A 17,403-nucleotide genomic window follows, 5' to 3' on the forward strand; every position below is an offset into this window, starting at 1 on the left:
AATCCCAGGAATGGGATATGGGGCTACTTCAGACTGTCCACAGCAGCTGACTGTGATTTGTATCGAGTTCTCATAGGGGTGTGGTTTTGCCAGCTGCAGATAGTTTCTGTGATTACTTGATGTTTGGAATTCTGAGAACTTTTCAGAGGGTAAATAAATGCTAGGGCCCTGAGAGGCAGTGTGGGTTGTTATGGGTTATTGTTGGTCACGGTTTGTTAAGTAGTCATGCACGGAAGAGGAGGAAGAGGGGGAGGAGGAGGAAGAGGAAGGGGAGGAGGAGGGGGAGGAGGAGGAAGAGGAACAAGAAATTAGATATTCTGAAGGCAGAGAGCAAACTTGCCCCAAGGAACTGGATTAGTCTAATGACAACATTGCCCCCTTTCCTACTCCCGACTTTATTCAGAGATCTCTTCCCTCTCCTCCTCTCCTTTCTTCTCTGCTCTCTAGTGTTAGGGGTGAAAAGTTGGAAGAAAAGGGGTGGAGAAGGGGGGAAGAAAGAAGAACCTAAGTAGCAAGACTGGCGCATGGCTCAGTAGTTACATGTTCCTGCCGAGGACCTGAGTTCGGTTCCCAGCACCCAGCCCTGGCAGGCCCCAATTGCCAGCCTCAGGGGACCCAGTGCCACCTTCTGGTCTCTGCGCACACATACATGACATATGCTCACACAAACACACATCAAGTAAAATTACTAAAAAAAAAATTATCCAATAGAAAAGCTAATAACAGCCTTTGTGCATTTATGTGCAAGCGTGTGTGTGTGTGTGTGTGTGTGTGTGTGTGTGTGTGTGTGTGTGTGTGTGTGTGCACACATTGGGAATTGAACTCAGGACTTCTAACATAACTGAGCTACACTCACAGCACCCAGATTTTGGTTTTTTTGTTTTTGTTTTTGCTTTGTTGGTTTTCAAGTCAGGATTTTACTGTGTAGCCCTGACTGTCCTGGAACTCTCTCCATAGACCAGGCTGGTTTCAAACTCCCAGAGCTCTGCCTGCCTCTGCTAAGATTAAAGGCTTGCACCATCACCTCCCAGCATCTCCCTGGCAATTTTTTTTTCTTTTTTCTTTTTTTTTTCTTTTTTCTTTTTTTCAGAGCTGGGGACCGAACTCAGGGCCTTGTGCTTGCTAGGCAAGCGCTCTACCACTGAGCTAAATCCCCAAACCCTCCCAGGCAATTTAATAGCACCAGAGGCCAAGGAATTCCTGAGGAAAAGTAAATGTGAATTTAGAATCCTATACTGAGGCATGTTATAATACAAGAATGTACTGGATAGTTTAATGTGAACTTGACACCATCTAGTCATTTGGGAAGAGGGACTTTCCTTTGAGACTATGACACCATATTTGCCTGAAGGCAAGCCTGTGGTGCATTTTCTTGATTGATGGTTGATGTGGGAGGGCCCAGCTCACTGTGGGCTATCATACCTGGACAAGTCTTGGGTTGCATAAGAAAGCAGACTAAGGAAGTGATGAGAAGCAAGCCAGTATGCAGCACCCTTCCAAGACCTCTGCTTCAGTTCCTGCCTCCAGATTCCTGCCTTGACTTCCTGCCCTGAATTCCTTAGATGAGGGGCTACAAATAAAACATGAAATAAATCCTTTCCTTCCGAGGCTGCTTTTGGCCATGGTGTTTTATAACCACATGGTGACACAGGTCTATAATTCCTTCACTCAGAAAGCTGGAGCTAGAAGATCTTGGGCTCCAGGCAACCAGTCTAGGACAGGTAAAAAAATTATGCCTCAAAACGAAAAAATGGGAGAGTGAGATAGCTCAACAGGTAAAGGAGGAAGAGGTAGGAGGAATGCCAAAAGTTCCAGGTTAACCTGGGTTACACAGTGAGACGCTTGTCTTAAAATACCAAGTCATTGATAATAACAATTACACACTTGGGCGCAGCTCAATGGGAGAGCACTTGCTTAAGACCCTGGTCCCATTCTCAGAGCCAAAAAGGAAAGAGTATCTGCTATCTTAGAACACGACACAAGTTTTTGTTTGTTTGTTTTGTCTTTTGTTTTTTAATTTTAAATCAATGAACTAGTCCCAAGGCAGTAACACTAGAAATCTAAAATAAAACAAATAAAAAAAAATTTAACTCTCTGCTGGTACAGAATTAACAATTGAATATACACACAGTGCTCGCTGGTTTTATGTGTCTGCCTGACACAAGCTACAGTCATCAGACGAGAAGGAGCCTCAGCTGGGGAAACGCCTCCATGAGACCCAGCTGTAAGGTGTTTTTTTCAATTAGTGATCGATGAGGGGGTGAGGGGTACATTGTGTGTATATTCAGTTGTTAATTCTGCCATGGCAGAAAGCTAAATGCTGGCAGAATCTTGACACTATCTCTAGGGCCCATCATCAGTCTCATATCTTGTAAATACCCCTTCATCCTCACTAGTCTAGAGGCAAACTAGAATTGTATCTGATTGGCTGCAGTAGAGAACTGATGGTTAATAACTGGGCGAGAGGCAGCGTGCATGTGTCATGCATGTGTCATGGTGTACGTGTGGGGGTCAGAGGACAACTGGTGGGAGCCGATTCTCTCCTTCCACCATGCTGGTCCCGGGGACTGAACTCTGCCTCTCGCTGCCCTCTCATTTCATTTTCTGAGTAGAGAAACGTCTTTTAGTGGGTTCCAGGGATTGAGTTCATCAGGCTTGTTCAGCAAGAGGTTTTAATCAGGCCAGGAGGCAGTCGCCCACACCTTTAATCCCAGCACTCAGGAGGCAGAGGCAGGCAAATCTCTGTTTGAGGCCACCCTGATCTACATAGTGAGTTCCAGAACAGTGGGGAGGAGGAGGAGGAGGAGGAGGAGGAGGAGGAGGAGGAGGAGGAGGAGGAGGAGGAGGAGGAGGAGGAGGAGGAGGAGGAGGAGGAGGAGAAGAAGAAGAAGAAGAAGAAGAAGAAGAAGAAGAAGAAGAAGAAGAAGAAGAAGAAGAAGAAGACCGTAGAAAAACCAAAAAAGAAAAGGAAAAGAAAAGTTTTAATTCGTATGTTTGCTGTGGATAAATTGCGTATTTGCAATGATTTCCAATGCAGGAAGAATGAGCTGGGGTGCGGTTGGGGTCTGGATCTGACCAGGTACCCCCAGTTCCCCATCTTGCCTGGTACTTGGGTATAGCCCAGTCCCCTGTCCCCTCTTAACCAGGAGAAAATGTGCTCAAAACAAGAGACTAGAGAGCCCCACATCAGGCACACCTCTGCTTGGCCAGCTGAGATCTGGACTTGGGCTCACCTTCCCAGTAACCTCTTACCTGCAACATTTTCTCCTGCCCAAGCCGAGAGACATTCAACTGTCCTAGCACAGGCCAGGAGGAGCTAAGGAATTGTATTTAAGATGATCTCTCAAGGTGCCCTCACCTGTCTAAGACAGTGGGGACACATCTCTTGTGGTGAGTGCTGGCCCTCACCAGAACAAGGTGCCAAATGTGCTGGCAGAGGAGGGGACTCGACATGGGCAGGATTCACTGGCTTCCTCAAGCCGGCTCTGCTCCAGTCAGACCACGCTGTGCTCAGCTCTGTACAGCCCCAGTTTCAGAGAGTCAAAGGACGTGGGATAGGATAGCGCTGTCCTGAGAACTCAGACATTTGATTCCCTGGTGTGTTTCCCAACAAGCATCAGTCTCCTAAAACATGCCCAGGGGCGTGTACGTGTCTATGGGTTTTATCTTTTTTTTTTTTTTTTTTTAATTTTTCAAGACAGGTTTTTCTCTGTGTAGTCTTGGCTATCCTGGAACTCACTCTGTAGACCAGGCTGGCCTTGAACTCAGAGATCCACATCCCTCTGCTTCCCCCGTGAGCTACCACCACTGGCTATGGGTTAGATCCTACATGTTTCTCAAAGGCTTTTGGTTGCCAGCTTGTGGCATTATTAGGGAGTGGCGAGACCCACTGCGGGTATAATTAGGGTGTGGCGTGAGGAGAGCGGTGTCCACAGCACAGCCCAGCTAGCTCTGTAGGACAGGATGGGAAAGATCACTGAGACTAATGAAAACACGCAAAAGCTCCCTACCAGATACAAGGTTTACTGAAACGTAGAAAGTCTGCGGCGCATGCTGGACCAGTAGCGCTTTTCTCCTCAGCGGTCCATTTTCATTGTGCTGCTCTCCACAGGAAGGGAGGCATTAATTAAACTGCGTAAGCAGCTGCACTAATACCTTGCCAGCTTGCTTTGTCCCCGGATGACCAGCATTCTGAGGAAGAGCTGACTTAGCCTGTGCGGGAAGTAGCTCCCCTCTTCTGATAACGCTACTCATCTGGCTCCCATGGAGGTGAGTGAGCTTCACCTCGACTGGACATTCTGGCTCCAGCCCACCTGCCATTGTTCCCTTGACTGCCCGAGAACCTTGGGAACAGAAGGCACTTTAGGGACTTGGCAGTTAATGGCACTCCCTTGTTTTTCTCAAGGATCATACCGGGGGCCTCATGAGAAAAAGTTAAATTATTGGAGTGTGTCCTTGGGGGAGTCTGTGGAATACCAGCCGTGTCCTCTCTGTTGGCTTTCTGACTGCCATGGCCTCCTCCGCCAGTTATGCAACAGAGCCAAGAGACCTGGGGCTGAGGCCTCTGATGAGGAAAGCCGAAACAGATCCTTCCTCCTTTAAGACTGATGATCTCAGTGGTTTAGTACAGCTACAGAAAGCCATCTAATGCAGCCACTTGAGCTCAATGTAATTTTCCGGAATAGGATAGAAACAGCTTACTTCTGCCTTCTTAGAAGAGGCCACAGGAAGAGGCCACAGGAGGGGCTGGGGCTGGGGCTCAGTTGGCAAATGTTTGCTTAGCCTCGAGCAAAGCCCTGGGTTTAATCTCCAGCATCATGGAAAAACCAAGCACCGTGCCTGTACTGGGGAGGCAGAGGCAGGAGGATCAGAAGTGCAAGGCCATTGGTTGCTTCATAATGAGTTTGTGTAGCCTGAACTACACGAGACCTTTTCCCAAAATACAAAACAGAAGCAAGTCACAGAGAGTAAGCGTGTAGACTGTTGACTGCCCTAAGTATTCTTTGACATGTAAATCCTATCTTCTGGTTAATCAGGTCCACCACCCACTGAAACCCTGGTCCCCATCGCATGGCTGTCAATGCGAGGAATTGTTTATTTTACTTGTATTTTTATCTATTTTCCCCAGTTTTTCTCATTATAGTTGAAACATGCATAGCATACAATCTGCCATATTTTTTCGGGGGGGAAACATCATCATTTTCAGTGTCCAGTTCACTGGTGTTGGTGTGTGGCTGTCTCAGTCTGTAATTCTGCCCGTCTCACTGGAACTGAAACACCACTGTGGCAACACTTCCTGCCCCTCCCAGCTCCTAGCATGTCACTCAGTGGGGTCACGCTGCTCTTGTCTTCTTGTGACTGGCTTATTTCACTTTACAGAGTAGCCTTAATTCTCATGAGCACAGTCAAATGTGTCAGAACTTCCCGTTTCTATGGTCACCCCACATCCGGCTTATCCATTTACCTCTCAGTGGGCATTTGGATTTTGTCTATGATATATATATTCTTTTGGGCAAGAACTCAGAAAAAGTATGGTTCCACATTCCGCCTCACCGCCGCCGGGGCATGTGAACTCTGCTCAGGGGGATGAACCCGCCCAATGCTCAACGGCATTTTACCCTGCACCGACGGTGATGGGCTTGGGGGAAGCCACCCGGGGTGGGAGAATGCAGCCTAGGATGGGGACCTTAGCCCGGGTGAGGCCGAAGAGTCAGGGGTTCCCAAGCTCCTGGGCATACAGACGGCTCTGGGTCTGTGATGAAGCCTGGGCAGGGGGCGGGGGCTTGGGGAGAGACTCTGGCTTAGCTTAGTGGAGGGGCCTTCTGCTGGAGGCTAGGCAGCAGCTGTGTATGAAGAAGGCTTCCCCCCAAGGAGGTTCTTGATGAGAGAGACAGTCCTCGGTTCCAAGTGCACTCACTGTTCATCGTGGAGAAGAGGTGGACCCTTCCTCAGGGTGGACCAGAGACTGAATACCTTCTGCAGGAAGGAATGTCCGGGAAGGGAAGCTCATTGGCTAAACCCTCAAGGCCTCTAGGTACCTCATCAGCATGAAGAACTCTGTTCTGTACTACAGGACCAGTGGTCACGTTCTTATGGGAGGAGTTGTGGTCACGTGTTCCAGGCCGGGAATCTGGTCTGTAGTAAGGAAACTCCTACGGTCCTCAGGTGGGTGCCAGCTTTCTAGCACGGTCCACTGCCCCGCAAAAAAGAATTACTGGACCTCTGGTCTCCTAATGTTCTGGGAACCTGCTTGCCATACTCTGTTGCTTTCAGTTCCACCCACAAAGCACCAGAGTTCCAATTCCTGTCCACCCTTGGAATGTTTATCATCTTCTGTGCATTGATGTTGACAGCAGCCGTCTTAATAGGTATGAAGCAGTGTCTCACGGTAGCGTTCATTTACATTGCCCTAATGATTAGTGATGTTGGCACCTTTGCATTGGCAAACACAATAGCCTATTTGTGTATCTTGGATTTTTTTTCTTTTGAGACAAGATCTCGCTTATTTATTTATTTATTTATTTTGAGATAGGGTTTCTCTGTGTAGCCCTGGCTGACCAGGAACTTACTCTGTAGACCAGGCTGGCCTGGGACTCAGAGATCTGCCTGCCTTTGCCTCTTGAGTGTGGGGATTAAAGACGTGCACCACCACGCTCAGCTCCATTTTATTCTCTTGAGACAGGGTCTCTCACTGAACCTGGAGCTCACTGGTTTGGGTTAGACCAGTTGGCCAGCAAGCTCCAGCGTCCGTACGTCCAGCTGCCTCCCCCATTAACATAAGTAAATGTAAGAGAGTTTTTAAAAAGGGGGCTGGAGAGACAGCTCAGCAGTTAAGAAACTGGATGCTCTTCTAGAGGACGCAGGTTCGATCCCCAGCACCCACATGGCTGCTCACAACTGTCCTAAACTCCAGTTCCACAGGGTCTATCACCCTCTTCTGGTTCCTAGGGCCACAGTAAAATGTGTGCTGCACAGTTCACACAGCCAAAATACCTGTGCACACAACTTTAAAACTCTCTTAAGATAGCGCCCAGCACTAAGAGCACTGGATTACGGGCTGCCAGTCTAATTATCCATCATCCAAAAGCCACTCAAGGCATACACAGCACAGGAGAAGTTCAGTACGATCCCTCTGGGCCACTGTCATTTCTCAGGCCCAGGAAAGGAAGGGACTTTTTATCAACATATTCATTTATTGGTTTCATTCACTCACGTACCCATTTTTGCAGGGCTGAGGATCGAACCCAGGGCCTTACCACATGTTAGGCCTGTGTTCTACCATTGAGCTACATCCCTAACCACAAGATAACCTTATAAAACCTATAATAGAAATTATGGTTTTGATTTAAAAAAAAAACCACCCAAAACAACAACATCAGTAACAATAACAACAAAACCCAGAGTCTTATGTAGCCCAGGCTAGGTCAAATGTGCTATGGAACTCCTGATCTTCCAGCCGCCACCTCTAGAGAACTGGGATTACAGTGTGCACTCCCATATTCAGTCAGAGGAGACGATATTACTATTGCTATTACTATTACTATTATTATTATAATTACTATTGATACAGTATCTTGCTACGTGGCCTGGCTGGCCTGGAACTCACTCTGCAGACCAGGCAGGCCTTGAGCTTGCAGAGACCCTGCCCCTGCTTCCAGAGTGCTGGGATTAAAGGCGTATCCCACCACAGCCTGGCTGATATTTTCAGAACTAAGCCTAGATCTTCATTCCTGAGTCCTTTACCAACCTATGGAACCTTGAGGCAAGCATACAGACACAAAGCAGTCAAGACCGTGAGCCTCCCTGCTAGCAGCGGTACAGGAGGCGTTAGCCTGTGAGCCACGCCAGGCTTTATTTATGAAGGAGCTGCCGCTGCACTTCTGCAGTCTCCTCACGGTTCCCTCTCAGCGTTATTATTGGCGCAGGTGTTGGTCTTATGTGCGGTTCTCGGTGACTCACTTCCAGCAGTCGGTGGAATCTTCAGCGAGGCCTTTTCTCTGGCGGACTGCTCCTCCCTACTCCATGGGCCCTGATGCTTCGGCAGCCGGCTTGCTGCAGTCTCAACACGGAGCTCTGGTTCACTTGAAACTTCCTGTGGAGACTGCGCTGACCTCAAACTCTGAGATCCACCTTCCTGCGTCTCCCGAGTGCTGGGACTAAGGCGTGCACCACAATATCCACCCTTAATAAGCCAGCTCTTTTGTCATTGTCCCCTTACACCACATGGGCCTGGGGCTAAACTGTGGACACTGTGAGACTGGTGATGGCTAAACGTGCTGGTAAGTTTTTTGTCAACTTGACACAAGCTGGAGTCATCTGAGAAGAGGGACTCTCAACTGAGAAGATGCCTCCATCAAATTAGCCCATAGTTCTTTTTTTCTTTCTTTTTCTTGTATTATTTTTGCTTGTTTTGGTTTTTTTTTTTTTTTTTTTTTTTTTTTTTTCGAGCTGGGGACCGAACCCAGGGCCTTGCGCTTGCTAGGCAAGCACTCTACCACTGAGCTAAATCCCCAACCCCTGTTTTGGTTTTCTAAGACAGCTTCTCTGTGTGTAGCCCTGGCTATCCTCAAACTCGTTCTGTAGACCAGGCTGGCCTCAAACTCACAGAGATCAGCCTGCTTCTGCCTTCCAAGTGCACCACCACCGCCTGGCACATTTTCTTGATTAATGGATGGTGTGGGAGGGCCGAGACCATTTTGCAGTGCCACCCCTGGACAGGTGGTCGTAGAGTGTATAAGGAAGTAGGCCGAGCAAGCTATGAAGAACAAGCCAACGAGAGGTGTCTTTCCCTGGCCTCTGCTTCTGTTCCTGCCTCCCGGGTTCCTGCCCTGACTCCATGATAGACCACAAAGTTTAAGATGAAACGAACCCTTTCCTCCCCAGTTGCTTTTGGCCATGGTGTTTATCGCAGTTGTGGAAAGCAAGCTAAAACACCACATGAGAAGACTGGAGGCTCGTATGTTCCATGCCCTACCGCGGCTTAGGCTTCCTGAACAGTGCACTTTCTCACTTGTACCTGGGGGAATCTAGAATAAGTCAGTCTGGCCACGAGGATGGTCCTGCTTTTACATTCCACCTTCTGGGGGAAGATGAGTTTCCAATGTTCTCTTCTGCCAAAGCTCCAGTCCTTTCAAATGGCTCTTGACCAGAAATTCCCTCAGAAACAATAGTAGTCTCCACCCTGCACCATAGACTCCTGTTTTCTGATGACATTTTGAAAATAGACACTACCAGGCAGGGGTATAATTACAGAAGATACGATGTACTCTTCTTCTGTTGTTTGGGGAGGGGAGGGTGTGGCTAGGTAACCCAGACTATCTTTGAATGCTTGACCCTCAGTTTCCTGAGTGCTGGAATTACAAGCCTAAACCACCACACTTAAGTTTACTAATTGACATTCCCCCATCCCTGCAAATTAGCCTTGAATGTTCTAGAATTCCTTGTGATGGCATTTACCCTTTGTGTCTTTTCTTTCCTTCAGCATGCACAAGTTGTTGCTGTTGTGACAGTTCATCCCTGCTGTTGCTTCTACAGGCACAGTAGTGTCCCATGGTTGCCCATCCCAATACGCCACATTGGCTTTTCCCACAGGTGTGTGGGTAGCCATGGCAGTTACACATCTGTTGCTTCTTCCAATCTTCCCTCCATTACCTGTTCTGCCATAGTTCCCTTAAAGTAGTGGTCTTCAACCTTCCTAAAGGCGCGACCCTTTAATAGAGTTCCTCATGTTGTGGTGACCCCCAACCATAAAGAATACGTAAGATATCTGACAGGCGACACCCCCCCCCCAAAGGGTCTTGACCCACAGGGTGAGAACTGCGGCTTTAAGAGGTTCTTTCAGCGCGAGCACGGCGTTCTGTCAGTAGATGGCGCTGCAGAGCCACTGCAGCAGGAAAGAACTTGCATTTCCCTTCTGGTGAGTTTGTTTTCCTCTCCTCTACCGCCAGAGGCACATGCATGGGCCGGTAGCATGTCCCCCATCACATTAACACCTACAAAAATACAGCCGTAGCCCAGAGCCACCTTGAACAGTGCTCCCACCGAGGACACTGCCCATCTCAGCTGGCCCTGACATTCGTGACTCCTGTGAACGTCTCAGTTTCCGCTCACCAGCACCCTGGAGGGTGTTTCCAACACCAGGTCTTGCACCACACCATCTGCAAATAGGCTCAAGACGCTTGGCACTTGTGCTAGCTGTTACCTGCCTGTCCTCGGGTGTTTCTTCTACCAAGACTAGCCTTGGTAGACTTCTTATATTAGCGTACGTTTGCTAACAGCGTCAGATGAGTCGCTCCTTCCAATTGGCTTCTTTGGGTTCCTTCTCTCAGCCTTAGGTTTTGTTTCTGGTGCTGCAGACTGTGCTCTGGGCCTAGGTGGGCACTCTACCACCGAAGGACACCAGGCTTTCCCAACCGCTTTTCCACCTTCATAGCTGCTCCGATGCTAAGTTGGTCTGCTTTTCTTTTGTTATTCATCTTTTTTACAGCCCAGGTCTCATATGTAGCCCAGGCTGGCCATGAACTTACCATGACTCTCCTACTTCTGCTTTGAAGTGTTTGGAGTGCTGGCCTGAGCCACCACAGCTACTAAACTGGTTGTTTTCTTTCCTTTGGCTTTAACATTTCCTTGGTAAGCTGGGCAGGGTGAGGTATCCCTGGCTTCAGGTTAAACTACACGTTGAGTTCCAAAATCGCCTGGTTTACAGTAAAAACATGTCTTACAAAAAAACTGAATTAATTATATAATTACTTAATAAAGCCCCTTTTTCGAACTACTATGTGTTTTTTTTTTCTTCAGTATTCGGATGAAATGTAACAGACAGTTTAGAAGTTTGATGGTTTCCATTTGGGGCTTTCATGAATGAGTAAAGCTGTCTTGGATGTTCTTGCCTTTGGGAAGATGTGTTTTTATTACTCCCGATAAACACTGAGGACCGGAGTCGCTGCATCCTGTGGGGGGAGTGCTTGCTTTGTGAGGGATTGTCGCGCCTTTTCCCATAGTGGCTGCACTATGATCAGTCACTCACTGGAAGCAGAGGTGCAGGTGCCAACCCAGCATTAATCATGGTCACCCCCTGGTCACCCAGCATCTGCGTAGTTCTGTAACTTTCTCTTTAAATCTTTTAGCCTGTTTGACTCACCTTGTTTATTTATATTTGGATTCTTGAAACAGGGTTTCTCTACTTAGCCCTCGCTGTCTTGAAACTCACTACGTAGACCAGGCTGGTCTTGAACTCACAGAAATCCACCTGCCTCTGCCTCTGAGCGCTGGGGTTAAAAGAGTGTGCCACCATGCCTGGACTTATCTTGTAATGAATCTCTCTCTCTCTCTCTCTCTCTCTCTCTCTCTCTCTCTCTCTCTCTCTCTCTCTCTCTCTCTCCTTCTCCCCCTCTCTCTCCTCTGTAAGACAGGATCTCATTATAATAGTCTAGGTTGACTAGAACTCACCACGTAGCCCAGACTGGCCTCAAATTTCATGGCAATCATCCTGATTTGACCTCCCAATGGTTACAATGGCAGGGCCAAGCCACCATGCCTGGCTTCTTAGGAATCTTTAGTGGTGACTCAGAAAAAGAGAAGAAATCTAACTTTTGTGAAACCCAAGGTGTCTTTTTTCTTTTGTTTTATACTCTAAGATGTCTATCACAAAGTTATGAGGATCTACCCCCATTTCTACTTTTAGTGGCTTTCTTGATTGATGTCTGTGGTCTGCTTTGAGTTAACCTTTCTTTCTTGAAATTGAATGCTTCACAAATCTGTGTGTCATCCTGCGCAGGGGCCATGCTAATCTTCTCTGTTCCAATTTTAGTCTCTGTGCTGCTGAGGTGAGCACGGTTAGGTTAACTTTTCTACAGTGTTAAGTAAGAAGAGGTTTATATTTTTCCACTCAAAATGCAACCTCCCAAACCCCCAGGATCTTCTTGGTACTTTTATGATGGTTGCTTCCAGGATACCCCACAGACACCCAAATCTGAAGATTCTGATGTTTATATAAATGACAAGGTATTTGAATGTGTCCTACACACAGTCCCCTGTTTATCTTCATATTCCTAACACAACACACGTTAGAAAAGTAGTAGCTAGACTATTGTTTACAGAATAATGACTATGGATAAATGTCTTTCCATGTACAGTGGAGATAAACATTTTTAAAAGTACATCCTAGGACTGGCTAACTGTGGATAAAGAAGCCATAGATCTTGTGGGCCAACTTTTACATTTGCAGTCCCCTTCATTGGGGGAAAAAGGGACTTGAATTACTTGGTTAACTGTGGTGGTTTCAATACGCTTGGTCCAGAGAATGGCACTATTTGGAGGTGTGACCTGGTTGGAGTGGGTGTGGCCTTGTTTTGGAGGAAGTGTGTCACTGTGGGCGAGGGCTTTAAGACCCTCATCATAGCTGTCTGGAAGCCAGTCTTATAGCTGCCTTCAGAAGATGTAGAAATATCAGCTTCTCCAGTACCATGACTGCTTGGATGCTACCATGCTGCAAACACCCTGACCCACTGGGACCTTTTGTTGGCCCTAGTTTGGTTCAGACAGGGTCTCACTTTGGCTGGCCTAGAACCACTATGTAGCCCAGGATATCCTTAAACTCCCAGTCCTCCTGTCAAAGTCTCCCATCACATTTGATTTGTTTAGGATATCCTTAAACTCCCTGTCCTTCTGTCAAAGTCTCCCAAGTGCTGGGCTCAGCCATCACACTTGATTTATTTTAGTTTTGAGACCAGATATTGCCGTTTCATATAGCCCAGGTTATTTGGAACTTCTGGCCCTCCTGTTTCCAAAACACTGAGAGAGATTACATGCTCGGCTTTAGCCTTGTGGCTGTTTGAACAGGAATAACCCCCCATAGACTCATGAATACTTGGCCCATAGAGGGCGGCACTATTAGGAGGTGTGACCAGCGTGTCAGCATCCTCACTTGGGCCCTTCTGCTTGCCCAACTTTGTTGGGGCAAGCTTTGAGATCTTCTATTCTCAAGCTATGTCCAGTGTGGCTCACCATTTCCTTGGCCACCTATGGATCAAGATGTAGAACCCTCAGCGCCTCCAGCACCATGTCTGCCTGCAAGCTGCCATGATGAGAATAGACTAAAGTTGTGAAACTGTAAGTCATCCCCAGTTAAGTGTTCTCCTTTGTAAGAGTTGCCATGGTCATGGTATCTCTTCTCAGCACTAGAAACCCTAACAAAGACAGTCTTTAACACTTCAGTTTTTTGTAAATTCATCCCATGAGGTTAAGGACATTCCTTGTATTCCTAATTTTGAGATTTTTTTTTAAATCATGGGTTTTAAATTGTCAAATTATTTGTTTGTGTGTGCACATGCATATGTAGGTATGCTTATGAATGTGTCTGAGTGTACACATGGAACCCAGAGATGGCTATCAGGTGTCTTCCTTTAAATTGTTTTTGAAATGCACTTATTTGTATTTTATGGGTAGAGTGTTTTCCCTGCATGTTTTATTGTATAACTACATGTAAGCAGTGACAGCACAGGCCAGAAGAGGGTGTCAAATAACCCCTGAAACTGGAGTTAAAGATGGCTGGGAATGGCCATGTGGGTGCTAGGAAATCGAACCCATCCTCTGGAAGAACAGCCAGTGTTCTTAATCACTGAGCCACCTCTCAAGCTCCACGCACCAAATATTTGGAGATGTGTATCTCAGTGAATCTGGAGCTTACCAGTTTGATAAGGCTGACTGGCCAGAGACCCCTGCGATTCTCCGGTCTCCTTCCATCAGCCATGAGGTTGCAGGCATACACCACCACACAAGGCTTTTGCACATGGGTGCTCAGGCTTGCAACTGGTCTCTCTGAGGCCCCAAATTCTTTTTATGTGCTTACTGAAAGTACACAGTCTTTTTCTTTCCTACCCAGCTGTAGTGGTTTCAATAGGTTTGGCCCCCATGGACTCATGTGTTTAAAAGCTTGGCCCACAGGGAGCGGCACTATTAGGAGGTGTGGCCTTGTTAGAGGAAGTGTGTCACTGTGGGGATGGGCTTTGATTGTGCTAAGCCCCACCCAGTATGGAATTAGAGTCTCCTGCTATCTGCAGATCCAGATGTAGTTCTCTCAGCTCCTTCTCCAGCACCACGTCTGCCTGCAGGCTGCCTCGCTTCCCTCCATGATGATCGTGGACTAAATCCCTCAAACTGTAGCCAGCCCCAGTGAGAGTTGCCATAGTCACGGTATCTCTTCACAGCAACAGAAACCCTAACACACCAACCATTCTTCGTTCCTTTTTCTTTCCCTTCTCCCCTTCTTTTGGCTTGTGTACTTTTAGTAACGGACCCTGTCTTCACTGTATGTTTTTATTAACTGGTTGTTCAATGTTTTACTATTTTCTTTTCTAAACTATTGTTTGTGCATCCTTCATCACAGCCTCCCTTCCAATGACACCCTACAAGTAGACGATGCAAAGCTTGCACAGTGAACTCACTCCACTTTCTTATTCTATTCTTTGTTCTTTTAAATCTATCTTGTTTTCTGCTTCATAAATGGTTATCAGCTTTGCCTTTTTTATTTTTATGTTGAGGATCAAACTCAGGGACCGGCATGCACAGGACACAAGGCTTCCAACCACATCGGTAGCTACATACACGGCCCCTTTAAATGAAGGTTATTGTTTCCTTTTTGAGACAGCCTCACTATATACCCCTGGATGGCCTAGAATTTTCTATGTAAAACAAGCTGACTGCAAACTCCCAGAGATTCACTTGCTTCTGCCTCTCCAGTGCTGGGATTATACGCATGTGCCACCAAATCCAGAAAATATATAGTTTAAAAAGTTAAGTGTACATGAGTGCCTGTCTGTATGTGTACTGTGTATGGGCAGGTGAAGGCCAGAGGCGGCATCAGAACTCCTGGAACTGGAATTAAAGGCAGTTGTGAGCTGCCTATTGTGTGCTGAGAATTGAGGGTTGGTCCCCTGGCAGAGAACTAAGTGCTCCTAACCAAAGAACCATCTCCTCTCTCAAGCCCCGCTTTTGTTTTTTTGATGTATGAAGATTATCGAATTTAAAAAGTCCTCTTCTGTTTCCTAGGGTTTTTTTTTCTAATTACAAGTAGGATAAAACCTTATAAAACGTCTTTTCTGCATTAGGATAAACACATTTTTCTCCTTTAATCTATTAATGTAGTAAATTGCAGAGATGAATTTTTGTAATAATGAAAAATCTTGTGTGATAAACACTGCTTAATTATGTCTTATTACATCTTAGTAATTGTTGGAATTCTTAGTTTGTATTTAGGATTGTCCCGTCTTTTAGAGGCAGGGGAGGGCAAGAGGTGCTGCCGAGGTCCCGGATTATTGCAAACCCCAGCTCCAGAGCTGACGACTGTTCACTGTCTCTATAAGGTGTGGCCGGAGTCAGCCTTTGCCTTGTCTCCCCTGTGCCCTCTACTTGGGTGTTCCTTGTAGAGTCTGTGGAGACAAAGGGTCCCAGGGGAACCACACTGGGAAGCCAACAGGCCAGTCTGATTCCAGTGGCCCAGGAACATTGCTGTGGTAACCAAGCACCCCAGGCGGGGGCCAGAGACCTGCATCGTCATAGTTCAGACCTTTTTCTGAGCTGTACCTCTTTCCCCACCTCTCAAACAACCCAGCCAGCATCCCCCTCCCCTTTTTAATTACTCAGAACTCTTCTCTCCTGGAATGAAGACCACCCTCAGAAAGCCATACATAAAACCAATTTCAAATGGACTTTAATTTTGGTTTGTTTTTTTTTTCTGCCCAAATACTGTACATGCAGAAGCCATGTGAAGAATTTTCTCCTCAGGGGGATTGGCAAGGACATCACATGAGACAGCCGGTTCCTTTCCAGCTGTCCACCTGCCACCCAGGAGCCACAGTTTGGAAAGATGCTGCAGACAGCTCAAATATAAAAGGCTAATTGCTTCTTATCTAAACAGTGTGCTTGTCAGTCCCTAACAGCTCTCTCTCTCTCTTTGCAGGATGCATTTGGAAATTCTAAAAAAGGGGTTCCTGCCTTCTGTGAGTTCTCATTGCTACAGGAGTTGCTAGAAGTCTCAGGTCCGATTTCCCTGAGGAAGCAGCCACACTGCCTTCTGAGAGAAAGTTTGGGAAAAGAAATTGGTGAAGAAGTGGTTTTAAAAAGCTAAACACTTAGAAGGACGTTCCCTCTCTCGTCCCATCAGAGAGAATTCCTTTAAAAGGCTCTGAGTGTCCACTCTTCCTGAACTGTCACCTAGAAGCAGAATGACGATGGCCCAGCCTGTCTGCTGGTGGGGACACGGACCTACTCAAGATTCAGCTGAGGTGGTGACATTACGGCACCTGGGAGCTGTCCACCTTTAGCAACCCTTGGTTGTTTCTCACCAAGACCAGAGAGAGGAGTGAGGAGGGCAAACCGCAAAGGGGTGAAGCCACGACTGGGCATGGACCAAATGAGGATGGGCTCCCAGCGTGAGAACCAACGGGGACGAAACTGGTCCCTCACCACTTCAGCAACTCCAAGCCATAGACTTACAAAGCCTGGAAGGGGTCATGGAGCATCCAGCGAATGTTCTGGTTGTTACAGATGAGGACACTAAGGTCCAGCAAGATACCTCACACAAGGTCTTCACAGTTTCTGGCAAAAAAAAAAGGGGACAAAAAAAAAAAAAAAAAAAAAAAAAGGTACAGAACAGCCATCCCTGTCCAGGTCATTGGCTAATGGGGCAGATGCTCAGTGGTCCCTGGAATTCTCAGGCCCAGGGACCCTTCCTGGCATCAATATGGACTTCCTTGCAGGCCCAAGGCCCTGTCCTTACTGGCGGGTGTCCAGCCAGAGCTGGTTTCTCCAAAGCAGCAACACTCAGGCTTTTGAAGGAGCACTTGCTAAGACAGACAGGGAGGAGACAAGATCTCTCACCTATGCGGCTTCTCTTGTAGGCACAGCCGTGCTGGGCCCACAGAAGCCCATGCTCAGGGTTGGGGGAGGGGAGTTGCTTTGCTACATGGAAAGATTAAGCCCTTTGTCAGAGAACAAGGACCCTCCGTGGGGCATGCTGCCATCTGAGCGGTGTTCGTCTAGCTCCACTGGCAGAGCTTCTGCCCACGGAGGCCCAGTCACTCTCTTTGGCGTCACTGACATTGCTCCAAGACGCTCAGGCACTCTCCAAATGACCCTTTCCCAGCCAGGCCAGGCTGATCGGATGGGGCTCCCCTGCTCTCTGATGGTGGTTGATCTCCCTAGCCTCTTCTGAACTCTTCTGACCTGGGCTAGAAGCAGACCGCAGGGAGAAGGCAGGAGAGGAGTCAGCATTTCCATCTCCTCTCTGATCATCCATCAGAAAATGACGACGCAGGAGAGGGGGTGTGTTCAAAAGAAAGTCTGTGTGTCGGGGCATTAGAGACAACTGAGGAGCGGGAGAGGAAAGGTGGTGGCAGGAAGCAG

At 47.4% G+C, this 17,403-nt stretch overlaps 1 pseudogene; it reads right to left on the reverse strand.

Annotated features, from left to right (window-relative positions):
- Positions 1-11,732: 11,732 nt before the first annotated feature.
- On the reverse strand, positions 11,733-11,833 carry LOC116890374 (annotated as a pseudogene).
- Positions 11,834-17,403: the final 5,570 nt, after the last annotated feature.

The sequence above is a fragment of the Rattus rattus genome, chromosome 1 (genome assembly GCF_011064425.1).
Source record: "Rattus rattus isolate New Zealand chromosome 1, Rrattus_CSIRO_v1, whole genome shotgun sequence".
Taxonomy (NCBI): Eukaryota; Metazoa; Chordata; class Mammalia; order Rodentia; family Muridae; genus Rattus; species Rattus rattus.